Here is a 15258-nt window from a genome sequence, read left to right on the forward strand (position 1 = left end):
GTGACTCCAATACCTAAACCACACAAAGACTCACCAAAAAATGAGAATTTCCAACCAATTTCACTCATGAACATTGATGCAAAACTACTCAATAAAATACTCACAAACCTAGCCAAAAACATATCAAATACATCATTCACCATGATTAAGTAGGCATCCTTTATGCCCAGGATGCAGGGATGGCTCAACATACAAAGTTCTATCAACATAATCAAACAACAAATTAACAAACTCAAAGAAAAATATATGAATATCTCATTAGATGCCAAAAAAAGAGAGTTTGAAAAAGCCCAATATCCCTTCATGATAAAAGTCTTGGAGTGATCAGAGATACAACCCAAATAACTAAATAAAATAAAGGCTACACACAGCAAGCCGATTGCCAACATGAAATTAAATGGAGAGAAACTCAAAGCAATTCCTATAAAATCAGGGACAAGGCAAGGCCGCACAGTCTTTCTATAGCTCTTCAATATAGTACTTAAATTTCTAGCTAAAATAATTAGACAACTATAAGAGATCAAGTGGATACAAATTTGGAAAGGAGATATCAAAGTATCTCCATTTGCCAATGTCCATTAGTGTACATAATCAACCACAAAAATTCCAGCAGAGAACTCCTACAGCTGATAAACAGCTGTGACAAATTGGCTGGATACAAGATTAATTTTAAAAATATCAGAAGACCTCTTGTAGAGAAAAGACAACCGGGCTGAGAAAGAAATTAGAAAAAGCTACAGTGGATGGTTGGAAATAATCAAACTCAGGGCTGAAATCAATAAATTAGAAACAAATCAAACAATTCAAAGAATCAATGAAACCAAGCGATAGTTCTTTGAGAAAATCAACAATACTGACAAACCCTTATCCAAATTAAATAAAGGCTGGGAGAAACTATCCAAATCGGCTAACAAAAACAAAAAGGGGGACATAGCAACAGACACTCAGAAAATTCTAAGAACCATTAGGTCTTACTTCAATAGCCTAGATTCTTCTTCTTTGATACCCTGCTGGGTAGAGTCTTTCAGAAGCTCTCTGTGGTAGGATCTTGTCCTGTTTCCTGTTTTCTCCCTCTTCTAAGATTCATATCTAAACTTGGGCAGAGTTCAGGAAACCTTATGAAAGAAGGGGGAGATAGAAAGTCCTGGAGCAGACATGAACTCCACAAAGAAAGCAACAGAACCAAAAAATCTGGGCCCAGGGGTCTTTTCTAAGACTGATACTCCAACCAAGGACCATGCATGGAGAAAACTTAGAAACTCAGCCCAGATTTAGCCCAAGGCAGCTCAGTCACCCTAGTAATGGGAACAAGGAGTGTCTCTAAAATAAATTCAGTGGCTGACTCTTAGATTAGCACCTCCCGCCCCCCCATAGAGAGTAGCCTTACTAGTCCACAGAGGAAGACAATGCAGCCAGGCCTGATTATACCTGATAGTCTAGGGTCAGAAGGCAGAAGAAGCGGAGGAGGACCTCCCCATCAGTGGACTTGGGGAGGAGCATGGGAGGAGATGAGGGAGGGAAGCTGGGAATGAGAGGGGAATAGGGAGGTGGCTACAGCTGAGATACAAAGTGAATAAACTGTAATTAATAAAAAAGAAATAAATTTTAAAAAGGAAAAAATATGCTACAAAATTTGAAAATCTAAATGAAATGGAAAATTTTCTTGCTAGATTCCAATTAACAAAGCTAAACCAAAATCAGTTAAATGACTAAACAGTATCATATCCCCCAAGGAAGTAGAAGCAGTCATCAAAAGTCTCCCTGCCAAAAAAAAAGAAAGAAAGAAAGAAAGAAAGAAAGAAAGAAAGAAAGAAAGAAAGAAAGAAAGAAAATCCAGGGCCTGATGGTTTCAGTGCAGAATTCTACTAGACCCTCAAAGAAGAGCTGACAATACTCTTCAAACTATTCCATAAAACAGAAACAGAAGGACCATTACTAAACTCATTCCATGAGGTCACAGTAACCTTGATACCTAAACAACACAAAGACCTGACAAGGAGAATTTCAGACCTATCTCTCTTATGAACATTGATGCAAAATTCTCAATAAAACACTCACAAACAAAATCCTAGAACACATAAAGGATTTCATCCACCATGACCAAGTAGACTTCATCCAAGGCATATAGGGGTGGTTCAATATGTGTAAATACATCAATGTAATCCAACACAGAAACAAACAGAAGGGGGGAAAAACACATGATCATCTCCTTAGATGCCCAAAAAGCATTTGACAAAATCCAAAATCCATTCATGTATAAAGTATTGGAGAAAGCAGGGATACAAGGCACATAGCTAAACATAGTAAAAGCAATATACAACAAGCCTATAGCCAATATCAAACTAAATGCAGAGAAAATTAAATCAATACCATTGAAATCAGGGACAAGGAATGTTTAACCACTCTCTGTGTCTCTTCATCATAGTACTTGAAGTCCTAGCTACAACAATAAGACCACTAAAAGAGATCAAAGGAATGCACATTGGAAAGGAATAAGTGAAAGTATCACTATTCACAAACAATACATGAGTGACCTCCAAAAATTCTAGCAGAGAACTCCTTCAGCTGATAAACACCTTCAGAAACAAAATTAACTCAAAAAAAAAAATCAGTAACTCTCCAGTATACGAAAGACAAAAGGGCTGAGAAAGAAATAAGGGAAACAAGACCTTTTACAATAGTCACAAATAACATAAAGTGTCTTAGTGTGACTCTAACCAAGCATGTGAAAGACCTGTGTAAAAAAAGAAAAAAAAAACACAAAACTTCAAGTCTCTGAAGAAAGAAATTGCAGAAGATATCAGAAGTTGGAAAAATCTCAAATACTCATGGGTCATATCTTCTAGAGGTATCTCAAGCTGTACTATGGAGCAACAGTAATAAAAACTGCATAGTACTGGAATAGAAACAGAAAGGTGGAACAATAGAACAAAATAGAAGATCCAGAAATAGACCTACACACCTATGGATACTTGATTTTCAACAAAGAAGCCAAAGCAATGCAATGGAAAAAAGAGCACATTCAACAAAGGGTGGTCTAACTAGATGTCCATATGTAGAAAAATGCAAATAGATCCATATACAACACCCTGTACATAACTAAAGTCTAAGTACATTAAAGACCTCAACATAAAACCAGACATTCTAAAAATATTGGATGAAAGAGTGGGAAAGAGCCTTGAACTCATTGGCACAGGAGAAAACTTCCTGAACAGAATACCAACAAAACAGGCTCTAAGATCAACAATCAGTAAATGGGACCTCATGAAACTAAAAATCTCCTGTAAAGCAAAAGATGCTGTTGTCAGAACAAAACGACAGCCTACAGACTGGGAAAAGATTTTCAGCAACCCTACATCTGACAGAGGGCTAATATCCAGAATATATAAAGAACATAAGAAGTTAAACACCAACAAACCAATTAATCCAATTAAAAAATGGGGTACAGAGCCAAACAGATTTCTCAGTAGAGGAATATCAAATGGCAGAGTAACACTTAAAGAAATGTTCAAAGTCCTTATCCATCAAGAAGATGCAAATCAGAATGCCTCTGAGATTTCACCTTACACACCTGTAAGGTGAAATACCTCTAGAAGATCTGAATTATTTTAGCAATTCTTAGAATGTCTAAGATCAAAAACTCAAGTGACAACACGTGCTGGAGAGGTTGTGGAGAAAGGGGAAACCTCCATTTCTGGTAGGAAAGTAAACTTATAGAACCACTTTGTACAATCTTTCACTTTCTCAGAAAATTAGGAATAGTATTACCTCATGAACCAGCTATACCACTCCTAGGCATATATTCAAAATGTGCTCAACTATACAACAAAGACAGTTGCTCAACAATGTTCATAGCAGCTCTATTCATAATAACCAGAACCTGGAAACGACATATATGTCCCTCAGTATAGAAATGGATACAGAAATTGTTGTACATTCACACAATGAAATACTACTCAACAATTAAAAACAAAGAAATCCTGAAATTTGCAGGCAAATTGTGGAAACTAGAAAAGATTATCTTGAGTGAGGTAACCCAGAAAGCACACATGTTTCATACTAATTCATAAATTAATGTTAGCCACATAATAGGATAAACATGCTAAAATCTATACTCCTAAAGAAGCTAAACAACATATTTTGATACCCTACTGGGTGGAGTCTTTCAGAGGCCATCTGTGATAGGTTCCTGTCCTTTTCCCTGTTTTCTCCCTCTTCTGATGTCTGTCTCATTTGCCTTTCTGAATGAATATTGAGCATCTTACCCAGGGTCCTCCTTCTTGCTTAGCTTCCTTAGGTGTACAGATTTTAGTGTTTTGATCCAATATTATGTCTAATATCCACTTATAAGTGTGTATATACCATGTGTGTCTTTCTGCTTCTGGGATACCTCACTCAGGATGATCTTTTCTAGACCCCACATTTGCCTGCAAATTTCAGGATTTCTTTGTTTTTAATTGCTGAATAGCCAAATTTTGGGCAGAGTGCAGGGAATTTTATGAAAGAAAGGTGGGATAGAAAAATCTGGAGGGAACAGGAACTCCACAAGGGGAGCAACAGAACCAAAAAATCTGGGCATGGGGGTCTTTTCCAAGGCTGATACTCCAAACACGGAACATGCATGGAGATAACTTAGAATCCCTGCACAGAAGTAGCCCATGGCAGCTCAGTATCCAAGAGGGTTCCCCCATAATAGGACTAGGGACCACTCATAGCCTGGCTCTTGCATCACCTCTGCCTGAGTGGGGAGCAGCCTTACCACTTCACAGAGAAAGACAAAAAAGCCTGTCCTGATGAGACCTGATAGACTATGGTCAGAGGGAAGGGGAGGAAGTCCTCCCCTATCATTGGACTGGGGGAGCAGCACAGGAGAAGAAAATGAAGGGAGGGTAGGATTGAGAGGGGATGGGAAGGGTCTATAGCTGGGATACTACGTGAATAAACTGTAATTAATAAAATAAAAAGAAGCTAAACAACAAGGAAGACCCTAGGAGAGATGTTCAGTCCTCATTCAGAAGGATAATCTCAATAGACATTGGAAGCAAGAGAAGACAGGGAATAGAACAGTAGTCTACCACAGAGGGTCTCTGAAAGACTCTAGTGATCAAGGTATAGAAGCAGAGGCTGAGATTTATAGCCAAACTTTTTGCAGAGGGCATGGGATTCTTTGAAAGAAGGGAGAGAGATATAAAGACCTGGAGGAGACAGGAGCTCCAAATGGAACAAACAGAGCCAAAACAAACAAACAAACAAACAAACAAACAAAACAGCTGAGCCCTGGGGGCCCTGTAGAGACTGATAACCCAACCAAAGACAATGCATGGAAAAGACCTAGAATCTAGCCTCAGATGTAGCCCATAGACTCTGTCTCCAAGTTGGGTGCCTAGTAAGGGGAGCAGGGGTTTTCTCTGGCATGAACTCAGTGATGGGTTCTCTGATCACCTCCCCTGTAGAGTGCAGCCTTGTCAGGCCACATTTGGAAGACAATGGAAGCAGTCCTGATGAGACCTCATAGGCTAGGCCAAATAGATGGGGAAGAGGACTTCCCCTATCAGAGGACTATGGGAGGGGGATAGGGGAAGAGGAGGGAGGGAGGGAGAATTGGTAGGAGACAGGGGATAGGGCCACATCCAGGATATTATTGAATAAATTGTAATAAATGATAATAATTAAAATATTAAAAGACATCAAAAACACAAAAAATATAAATTTCCAAGTTACATCAAAGCAAAGTTTCTAGGCAGATGTTTTGAGATATGGAAGAAGGCTGTCACTTGATTGGGATCAACCAACCAAAAATACACTGGGTCACTAAATAGGAAATGGGCAAAGCTGGCATTCTGTATCTTAGATGAAGCAAGTTTTTAAAATGTTATATATTAAATCTATGCTTTAAATACAACTATCTAGGGAAACTTTTAAAGAGAATAAAAATAAAAAGATGTAACTAAATAAAAACTGTATCCTTCACATTAGCCACAGATAATATAAAGTATATGGGTGTAACTCTAAAAAGGCAAGTGAAAGACCTGTATGATAAAACTTCAAATCACTGAAGAAAGAAATTGAAGAAGATAACAGAAAATGGAAAGATCTTCCATGGTCATGGATTGGTAGGATTAATATGGTAAAAATGGCTATATTACTAAAAACAATCTAAGGATTCAATGTAGTCCCCATCAAAATACCAACATAGTTCTTTACAGACCTTGAAAGAACAATTCTCAACTTCACATGGGTAAACAAAAACCAAAATAGCTAAAAAGGGTATCTTACAAAAGAAAAGAACTTTGGGAGGTATCTCCATTCCTTACTTCCAGTTATTCTACAGAGAAATAGTAATAAAAAAGCATGGTATTGACCTAGAAAGAGATTTTTAATCAATAAATTTGAATAAAAAAACCCAGACCTACAGACATTTGATATTTTACATAAAAGCCAAAACCATAAAATGGAAAAATGACAGCATCTTCAACAAATGGTGCTAGACTAGATGGATGTCACAAGTAGATAACTGTAAATGGATCCATATTTGTCTCTGTATACAAAACTCAAATCCAAGTGTATCAAGGACCTCCACATAACACCACACACTAAACCTATTAGAAGAGAAAGTGGAAAAGAGCCTTAAACTCATTGTTACAGGATACAACTTTGTCTCTAAGATCTAAAATTAATAAATGAAACCCTTGAAATTGAAAAGCTTCTGTAAGGCAACAAACACTGTCAATAGAACGAAATGACAGCCTATGTATTGGCAAAGGTTTTTACCAATTGTACATCAAAATAAGGCTAATATACAAAACATATAATGAACTCAATATATCAAACACCAATAAACAAAATAATCAAATGAAAAATGGGAAACAGAACTAAACAGAAAATTCTCAACAGAGAAATCTCTAATGGCTGAAAATCCCTCCCACAATATGTTCAATATGGAAAATTGGGAGGAAAGAGAAAAGGACCTGAAGATGCCTGGGGCTCTACAAGAAGACCAATAGAGCCAGCTAAAGAGGGCCCAGAGGTGCCTCAAGCATCAACCAAAGACCGTGCATGAACTGGACCTAAGCCCCCTACAATGATGTAGCAGATGGGCAGCTTAGGCTTCATGTGGGTCCTCTAGTAAGGAAAATGGGGACTGCATTAGACTCATTTCATGTTTCTTGATCATTTCCCCATGGTGGGACTTCCTTTCCAGGCCACAAAGGAAGAGGACAAGCTCAGTCCTGATGCAGCTGGGAAAGATAGCTCCTCTTTTCTGAGGAAAAGCAGTTGGGAGAAGAGGGAGGAAAGGTGGAAATGGGAGGGGAGAAAGGATGGGGCTTCAGTCAGGATGTGAAATGAGTAAAAATTAAATAAATTAAAAAAATAATTTTCATGCTGATGATGTCAAACCTATCTAATTTCTCTTTCTTTCTTGTATCTGGCAAGCTGTAAGAAAACTAATCCAGTATAGTCATCTTATCTTCTCTTCACTACTCTTTTTTTTTGGGGGGGGGCAGAGATCAGGTAATAATGTTCAGCCACAAGGTTTGCACATTATACTTCCTTCTCCCACAGCACTTTCTTTCTGAGAAAATGTCTAGGCTTAGTTGTATGTAAAATCAATCGCAGCAAAGGCCATGTAGGGCTGCTGCTGCATGCTTGTGGATTCCATCCAACACGTACTATTCACAGAGACTACATTATATCCTCTACTTCAACAATCACTTTGAAATATCCTCAACTGCATGTACCATTCAAAGACTCCCGAATGACACCCCGGGCCATATAAAAAGAAAGCCAGTCTGGGTTTTCCCCACAGGATGCTCAGATAGCAGATAGTTTTGCTTTGGTTGAAGCTATTACAAGAAAGGTGTAACTTTCACACTCCTGTATCCCATGGAGAAACAACCACATCATAAGGATGCTAGGCAACGGCTCTTCGCGACTCATCTTTAGTTTGTTCAGCCGTGTGCAGTTGTGTGTGTGAGTGTGTGTGTGTGGGGGGGGATGCGCCCGCGCGCACGCACGTGCAGCATGCATCTGTTTCCACAAGGGATAGGTAAACAAATGCTTATTTATCAGATCATCAGTGACAGACCAATGACCAACATATCCAATGAGTTTATTTGGGTTACGTATACAAGCCACATCATAGTGACTCACTGGTAGCCACAACACCAAAATGTTCACCCCATGTATGGGACAGCTCAGGAACCCTACATCCCTTGTTCTGTCTGCTCAACATTCAGGCAGCTCCACTGAAGAGTTTCCTTTTACACTTGATAGTTGTGATTGCTTAGATTGTCTTGGCAGAAAGGCCATGGGAAACTTGTCAGTTCCTGATCTTTCAAAGCCCCGTAACGTCTATGGGCTTCCTAAGACCCACAATTCATATTAATCTTCTTCCTCCCTCCAGGAGGGAAGCTTTCAATTCAAAGGAGGTAGCTACACAATAGCTTCCTACATGAACTTAGCTTCCAGATCTCTGGAAATGGTTCCGTACCTCAGAACTTTATGAGAACCCATAAATCTACTTCTTGTTACATCTGTTCAAAACACAAAGAATTGTTCTGTTGTGCTGACATTTGTCTCAACAGAGAATGAAACTTCTCTTATTTATGTTTTTTTTCTTGGTTTTAATGACATGGTTTCTTTGTGTAGCTTTGACTGTTCTGGAACTAGCTCTGTAGACCAGGCTGGCCTCAAACTCATTGACATCTGATTGTCTCTGCCTCCTGAGTGCTGGGATTAAAGGCACGTATTACTACCACCCAGTTTCCCAGTTTATGGTGTAATTTTTATATTTTAGTGATAACTTTGGCCTTGTACTCTATTATTGCCAATGAAAATTTACTTGTCATATTATTTATTTGTTACATGAATTTTCATTTATATTATTTACATTTTCTGAGACTCTTTTTTTTTTTTTTTTTTTTTTTTTGGCTTCCAGTCTGCTTATATTATTTTATTTTATTTTTTGAGTTACATTTTATTAACTTTGAATCCCAGCTGTATCCTGTTCCCTCATTCACTCCAAAATCCACCCTCACTCCCTCCTCTCCTCCTTGCCCCTTTCTAAGTCCACTGATAGGGGAGGACCTCCTCCCCTTTCATCTGACCCTATCTAATCAGGTATCTTCAGGACTGGCTGCAAAGTCCTCCTCTGTGGCCTAGCAGGGCTGCTCCTCCCTTAGGGGGGAGTGTCAAAGAACCCACTATTGTGTTCATGTCAGAAATAGTTCCTGTTCCTCTTTCTAGGATACCCACTTGAATACTGAGCTACCATGGGCTAGATCCAAGCAGAGGTTCTAGGTTATATACTTACACCGTCCATGGTTGGAGAAACAGTCTCATATAAGACCTGTTGCCCAGACATATTTGGTCCTTCTGGAGCTCCTGTCCTCTCCAGGTTATACTAACTCCTCCTTATTTCATATGATTCCCTGCATTCTGCTGAAGATTTGGTTATGAGTCTCAGTATCTGCTTTGATACACTGCAAGGTAGAGTCTTTCAGAGGCCCTCTGCAGTAGGCTCCTGTCTTGTTATTTCTTTTCTCCTACATATAATGCCCACCACATTTGTCTTTCTAAGTGAGGATTGGTCATCTTAACCTAGGTCTTCTTTCTTGTTTATCTTCTTTAGGTATGTAGATTTCATTATGTTTATCATATCTTATAGGTCTAAATAAGTGAGTATTTAATGTGTGTGTCTTTCTCCTTCTGGAATACCTCACTCAGAATGATCTTTTCTAGATCACACCATTTGCCTGCAAATTTCATGATTTCGTTGTTTTTAATTGCTGAGTAGTATTCCATTGTTTAAAAATACCACAATTTCAACATCCATTCCTCTGTTGATGGACACCTGGCCTCTAAGAGCAACAATCAATAAATGGGACATCATGAAAGTAAAAAGCTTCTTTAAAGCAAAAGACACTGTTGTCAGAACAAAACGACAGCCTACAGACTGGGAAAGGATCTTCTCCAACCCTATATCTGACAGAGGGCTAATATCCAGAATATATAAAGAACTAAAGAAGTTAAAAAAACAATAAATCAAACAATCCAATTAAATATGGGGAACAGAGCTAAACAGAGAAAACTCTGCAGAGGAATATAAAATGGCAGAGAAACACTTAAAGAGATGCTCAATGTCCTTAGCCATCAGAGAGATGTAAATCAAAATGACCTTGAGATTTCACTTTACACCCATTAAAATGGCTAAAATAAAAAACTCAAAAGACAGCACATGCTGGAGAGGTTGTGGAGAAAGGGAAATCCTCCTCCACTGCTGGTGGGGATGTAAACTTGTACAACCTCTCTGAAAAGCAATCTGCTGCTTCCTCAGACAACTAGGAATAGTGTTTCTTCAAGATCCAGTTATACCATTCCTAGGCATATACCCAAAAGAAGCTCAAGTACACAAAAAAGACATTTGCTCAACCATGATTGTAGCAGCTTTATTTGTAATAGCCAGAAGCTGGAAACAGCCAGATGCCCCTCAGTGGAGGAATAGATACAGAAATTGTGGTACATCTACACAATGGAATATTACTCAGCAATAAAACACATGGAAATCATGAAACTTGCAGGTAAATGGTGGGATCTGGAAAAGATCATCCTGACTGAGCTATCCCAGAAGCAGAAATATGCACACAGTATATACTCACTCATATAGACATATAATATAAGATAAAACTACTAAAATCTGTACACCTAAAGAAACTAAACAAGAGGGAAGACTCTTGCTAAAATGCTCAATTCCTATCCAGAAAGGCAAAGAAGATGGACATCAGAAGGAGAAAAGAGGGAACAAGTCAGGAACCGGATACAGAAGACCTCTGAAAGGCTCTGCCCTGCAGATTATCAATGCAGATGCTGAGACTTATGGGCAACCTTTGGGCAGAGTGCAGGGAATCTTAGGAAAGTCGTGGGAAACAGTAAGATCTGGAGAGGACAGGAACTCCACAAGGAGAGCAACAGAACCAAAAAATCTGAGCACAGGGCTCTTTCCTGACACTGATATTCCAACCAAGGACTATGCATGAAGATAACCTAAGACCCCTGGACAGATGTAGCCCATGGCAGTTCAGTATCCAAGTGGGTTCCATTGTAATAGGAACAGGGAGTGTCTCCTACATGAACTGATTGGCCTGCTCTTTAATTACCTCCCCCTGAGAGGAAGCAACATTACCAGGCCACAGAAGAAGGCAATGAAGCCCCTCCTGATGAGACCTAATTGAATGGGATAAGAAGAAAGGAAAAGAAGACCTCCAGTATCAGTGGTCTTGGTGAGGGGCATGCATGCAGAGGGCGGAGGAAGGGAGGGATTAGGAAGGGAAGATGGAGGGAACCACAGGGGGGATACAAAGTGAATAAAGTGTAATTAATAAAGAATTTTAAAAAATAATTTTAAATACTGGACACACTGTATCAAAAACAAATGTTAAAAATAATGAAAGCCAGAGAAAATATCAGTAGCAATATTGTCTTTGTAATAGAAAAGAGTTGAAAGAAAATATTAAGATGCAGAAGAATGATAAATGATGTTTGACTGAAGATATTTTATTTCTATGTTTGTTACTGATATCAAAAAGAACACAAAATAGGAATGGTAGTTCAGGTTTACCATTGATGGGTAATATAATAACCATATTACAGATGTAGAAATGCATCAATAAAATATGTATCTCAGATAATTCAAGCAGTAAATTTAAGCAAACATACCATTAATAGTGCATATTGTACTTGAATTTATTAATTTTATTTTAGGATGAAAAAAGGCAATGGGAAGGTGTGTGTGTGTGTTTGTAGAGAGAGAATACTTTAGGTTATCAATCTAACTGATATAACCTCAGGATAGTAACATATTTGGAACATAAATTAAATTATGATGGAAGTGATAAGATGATCCCAAATTATATCTTGTTCTAAACAAATTATCACAACAACAAAATGATGGGAATAAAAAAGCGTAAGATATATCACAAACACCTGAGTATTTAAGAATCATTCTCAACTATATTTAACAACCATATCTCTAATCTTTAAGAAGCTACCTTTAACAACAATATTAAGAACATAAATCAAAACAAAAAGAAAGGCAGTCTAGAAATCAAAGTTAGCACTAATCACATATGAAGACATATGATATATAGTAAAACATGTTCCAAAGTAACTCTCGATGTAGCAAAATTATAGATTATAGTTATTGAAACATATATATACTGTTTAGCACATAGCATTGTATAAAGTTGAAATGTACAGATATATGTGAATTATTAAAAATACTGTTATAGAAATGCGTTTCAGAAAATATAGTGAATATAATGTAAACTACATAATGCAACATTACTGAACAATCCATTAGGTGCAATGAATATAGATTATTCATATGCTGATTATTTTGAAACTGATTTATGGCCATGGAAATCCAGGGAAGTAGGGCAAACAAATGAGAACAACATAAATGCTACTGATGATTTTGAAAAATGAATTCCTTGTGTATACCTGTGTGTGTACTGTCCTCTTACTCTTAAAATATCCATGAATGAGACATGAACAAATGCAAGCCAAATCAAATATCAACATGGTATGGGAATTAGGCACAAATGCTAGCCCATCATCAAGGTATTGTCAAGTGTCAGTTACTGAAAAAGGGAGAAATAGTTTCCTCAAAGAAGGCAACCCAAGTAATTCAACCATCTTGTAGTAAAAGATAAACTACCCATGTATATTTAGTAGCACAATTTGGTCTTGATGGGTTTCTCTTTTAAAAAACACAGGATTAGGTGGGTGGGGAATGAGGTGAATATGGTTAAAATTTTGCATGGAACTCCAAAAGAACTAATACAGTTTTTAATGTATAGGTAGTACGAGTCTTTGGACACACAATATAATACCCTAATGTACAAACATCTAAGTTAGTAGCTAGTATATGAAAGAAGTCAAGACATCCTTTCCTAAATAAAACAAAGGAGAAAAACAGGTGTTAGAGTCGGCTGCAGTAAAGCATTTGGAAGGTGTTTGTAAAGTGTATGAGGAGCATCCAAAGAGAATGAATCCCTACAGCCCCTCTGTCACATATGATATGAGTCATTTGTTTGATTTCATTGATGATCTGGCAGATCATCAGCTGTCTTGTTTACAGAGCTGAATCACAGACGTACCAGCCTAATAGCAAAGACTGCATCAAAGGGAAGATCTATGTGCTCCTCCATCCACAGGCCCAACAGGGTGGGAAATAGAAGCATTAGGGGCTGGGTTGGGCTTGGAACAGGTGCATACAGTGTGCTGTCCTGAACGTTTTGTGTAATAGTGATCCTGTTTCCATTTTGTTACACTAGAGTCAAGATTGCATGTATGACATGAAACATGAATGATCTTTTCATTCTGAAACCACTATTCTCCTTTGCTCCTTTTCTTTCTTTCTTTTACTACTAAACATTTTTATGATAATTCAAATAGAAAGTGGTTTTGCCCTTCACAGTTTGTTCTGGTCCTTGAAAATGTTCATACCTACTTTATAGCAGTGAGTGCACTAACCCTCGTGGGGGGATGGGAGGGTGACAAAGTTATGTCCTCTGGTAAAGTCTTAGTTTAAAAAAAAGAAAGAAAGAAAGAAAAAAAGAAATGTTCTGTAGTTAAAAACAAAACAAAACAAAAAGCAAGAACCTAAGCAAAAAGTACAAAAATAAATGAACAAAATCTATCATATTAGAATTTGTGACATGTTGGTACATGTTTCTTAAAGAAAGTAAACAGTCCTAAATAGCTTAATTCTACCACAAAGACACTTGCTCAACCATGTTAATTGTTGCTTTATTCATAATAGAAACTGGAAACAACCTACATGTCCCTCAACAGATAAATAAATAAAGAAAATGTGGTACATTTATACAATGGATTGGAAAAGAAATGACATTATGAAATTTGCTGGAAAAATAAACAGAACTAGAAAAAAAATCGTTCTGAGTGAAATATTCCAGACACAGAAAGACAAATATGATGTATATTTGACAACACATAGATAATAGCCGTTAAGTCAATGATAACCAACCTCAATATACAGAACCTGTATTGAATCTATAGAGATTAGGTAGAGTGAGGTACTAACATGAACAGGCAGATCTAATTAAGAAGTAGAAAGTAAATAGCAATTTTGGGAGAATGGGGGTGGGGTGGGTTGGAATGGGAGGATCAAGTTGTGATGAAGAGAAAGGTTGAGGGAGGAAATACTGGGGAGAGACAGCTAAAATTGAGGGACATTTGAGAGTAGTGTGGAACATTAACACAGTAAAAACTTCCTAAAATATATACGTACATAGAAGCAATCTAAATGAAATTGGCAAAGCATGAAAGAGACAGGGTCCCAACTGGCCATCTCCTGTCACCAAACAAAGGTTCTATCACCTGGATTGGGTATGTCTAATTGAGTCATTGGCCTTGTTTTCTGGGTATCCTCTAATCCCTCTGGCTCTTGCAATCTTCCTTTCTGCCTCCTATTTCACATAGTTTCTAGGCACTGAGGAAGGAGATTTGATGGAGACATCCCATTTAGGGCTGGGTGTCCTAAATGGACTTAAATGAAGTCACAGAGACAAGCAGCATGCACAGGTCATGTAAAGATCTGCACCAGGTCTTCTCTGTACAGACTATGGCTTCCAGTTTCATGGTTCTTTTTCTTTCTTCTTCTTCTTTTTTTTTTTTAAGTGAGATCCCTGAGTGTGCAAATGAAATGAGTTTCTAATTCTTGTGCCTTTTCTTGGGCTCTTTTCTTTCTTTTTTTTGGGGGGGGGAACGAAATGTGAATTTTTTTGTTTTATCTGGTTTTATTATTATATTATATTATATTATATTATATTATGTTATATTTATTATATGCCTGTTCTTTTCTAATGAGAGACAGAAAGGGACTGGATGTAGATGGGAGGGGAGATGGAAAGGAACTGGGAGGAGTAGAGGGAGAAGGACCATCAATCAAGATATATTATGTGAAAAAAGAATCCAATTTCAACAAAGGAAAAAAATAGTAAGAAGAAAATAAATCTTAAAATATTGATTAAGTAATAGAAAACAACTAACTTAAAACAGTATTTCTTCCTCTTGTTTCAAAACACATAGTGCTTTGAATTTATCATGCACAACTTCTTTAAAAGAAAATAAAAGCATATTGGTGTTAGTTCTTCTTTGAAGGTCTGGTAAAATTCTGTGCTGAAACTATCTGGCCCTGGGCTTTTTTTAGGATGGGAGACTTTTGATGATAGCTTG

Source organism: Meriones unguiculatus, chromosome 3, assembly GCF_030254825.1.
Source record: "Meriones unguiculatus strain TT.TT164.6M chromosome 3, Bangor_MerUng_6.1, whole genome shotgun sequence".
In the NCBI taxonomy this organism is placed as follows: domain Eukaryota; kingdom Metazoa; phylum Chordata; class Mammalia; order Rodentia; family Muridae; genus Meriones; species Meriones unguiculatus.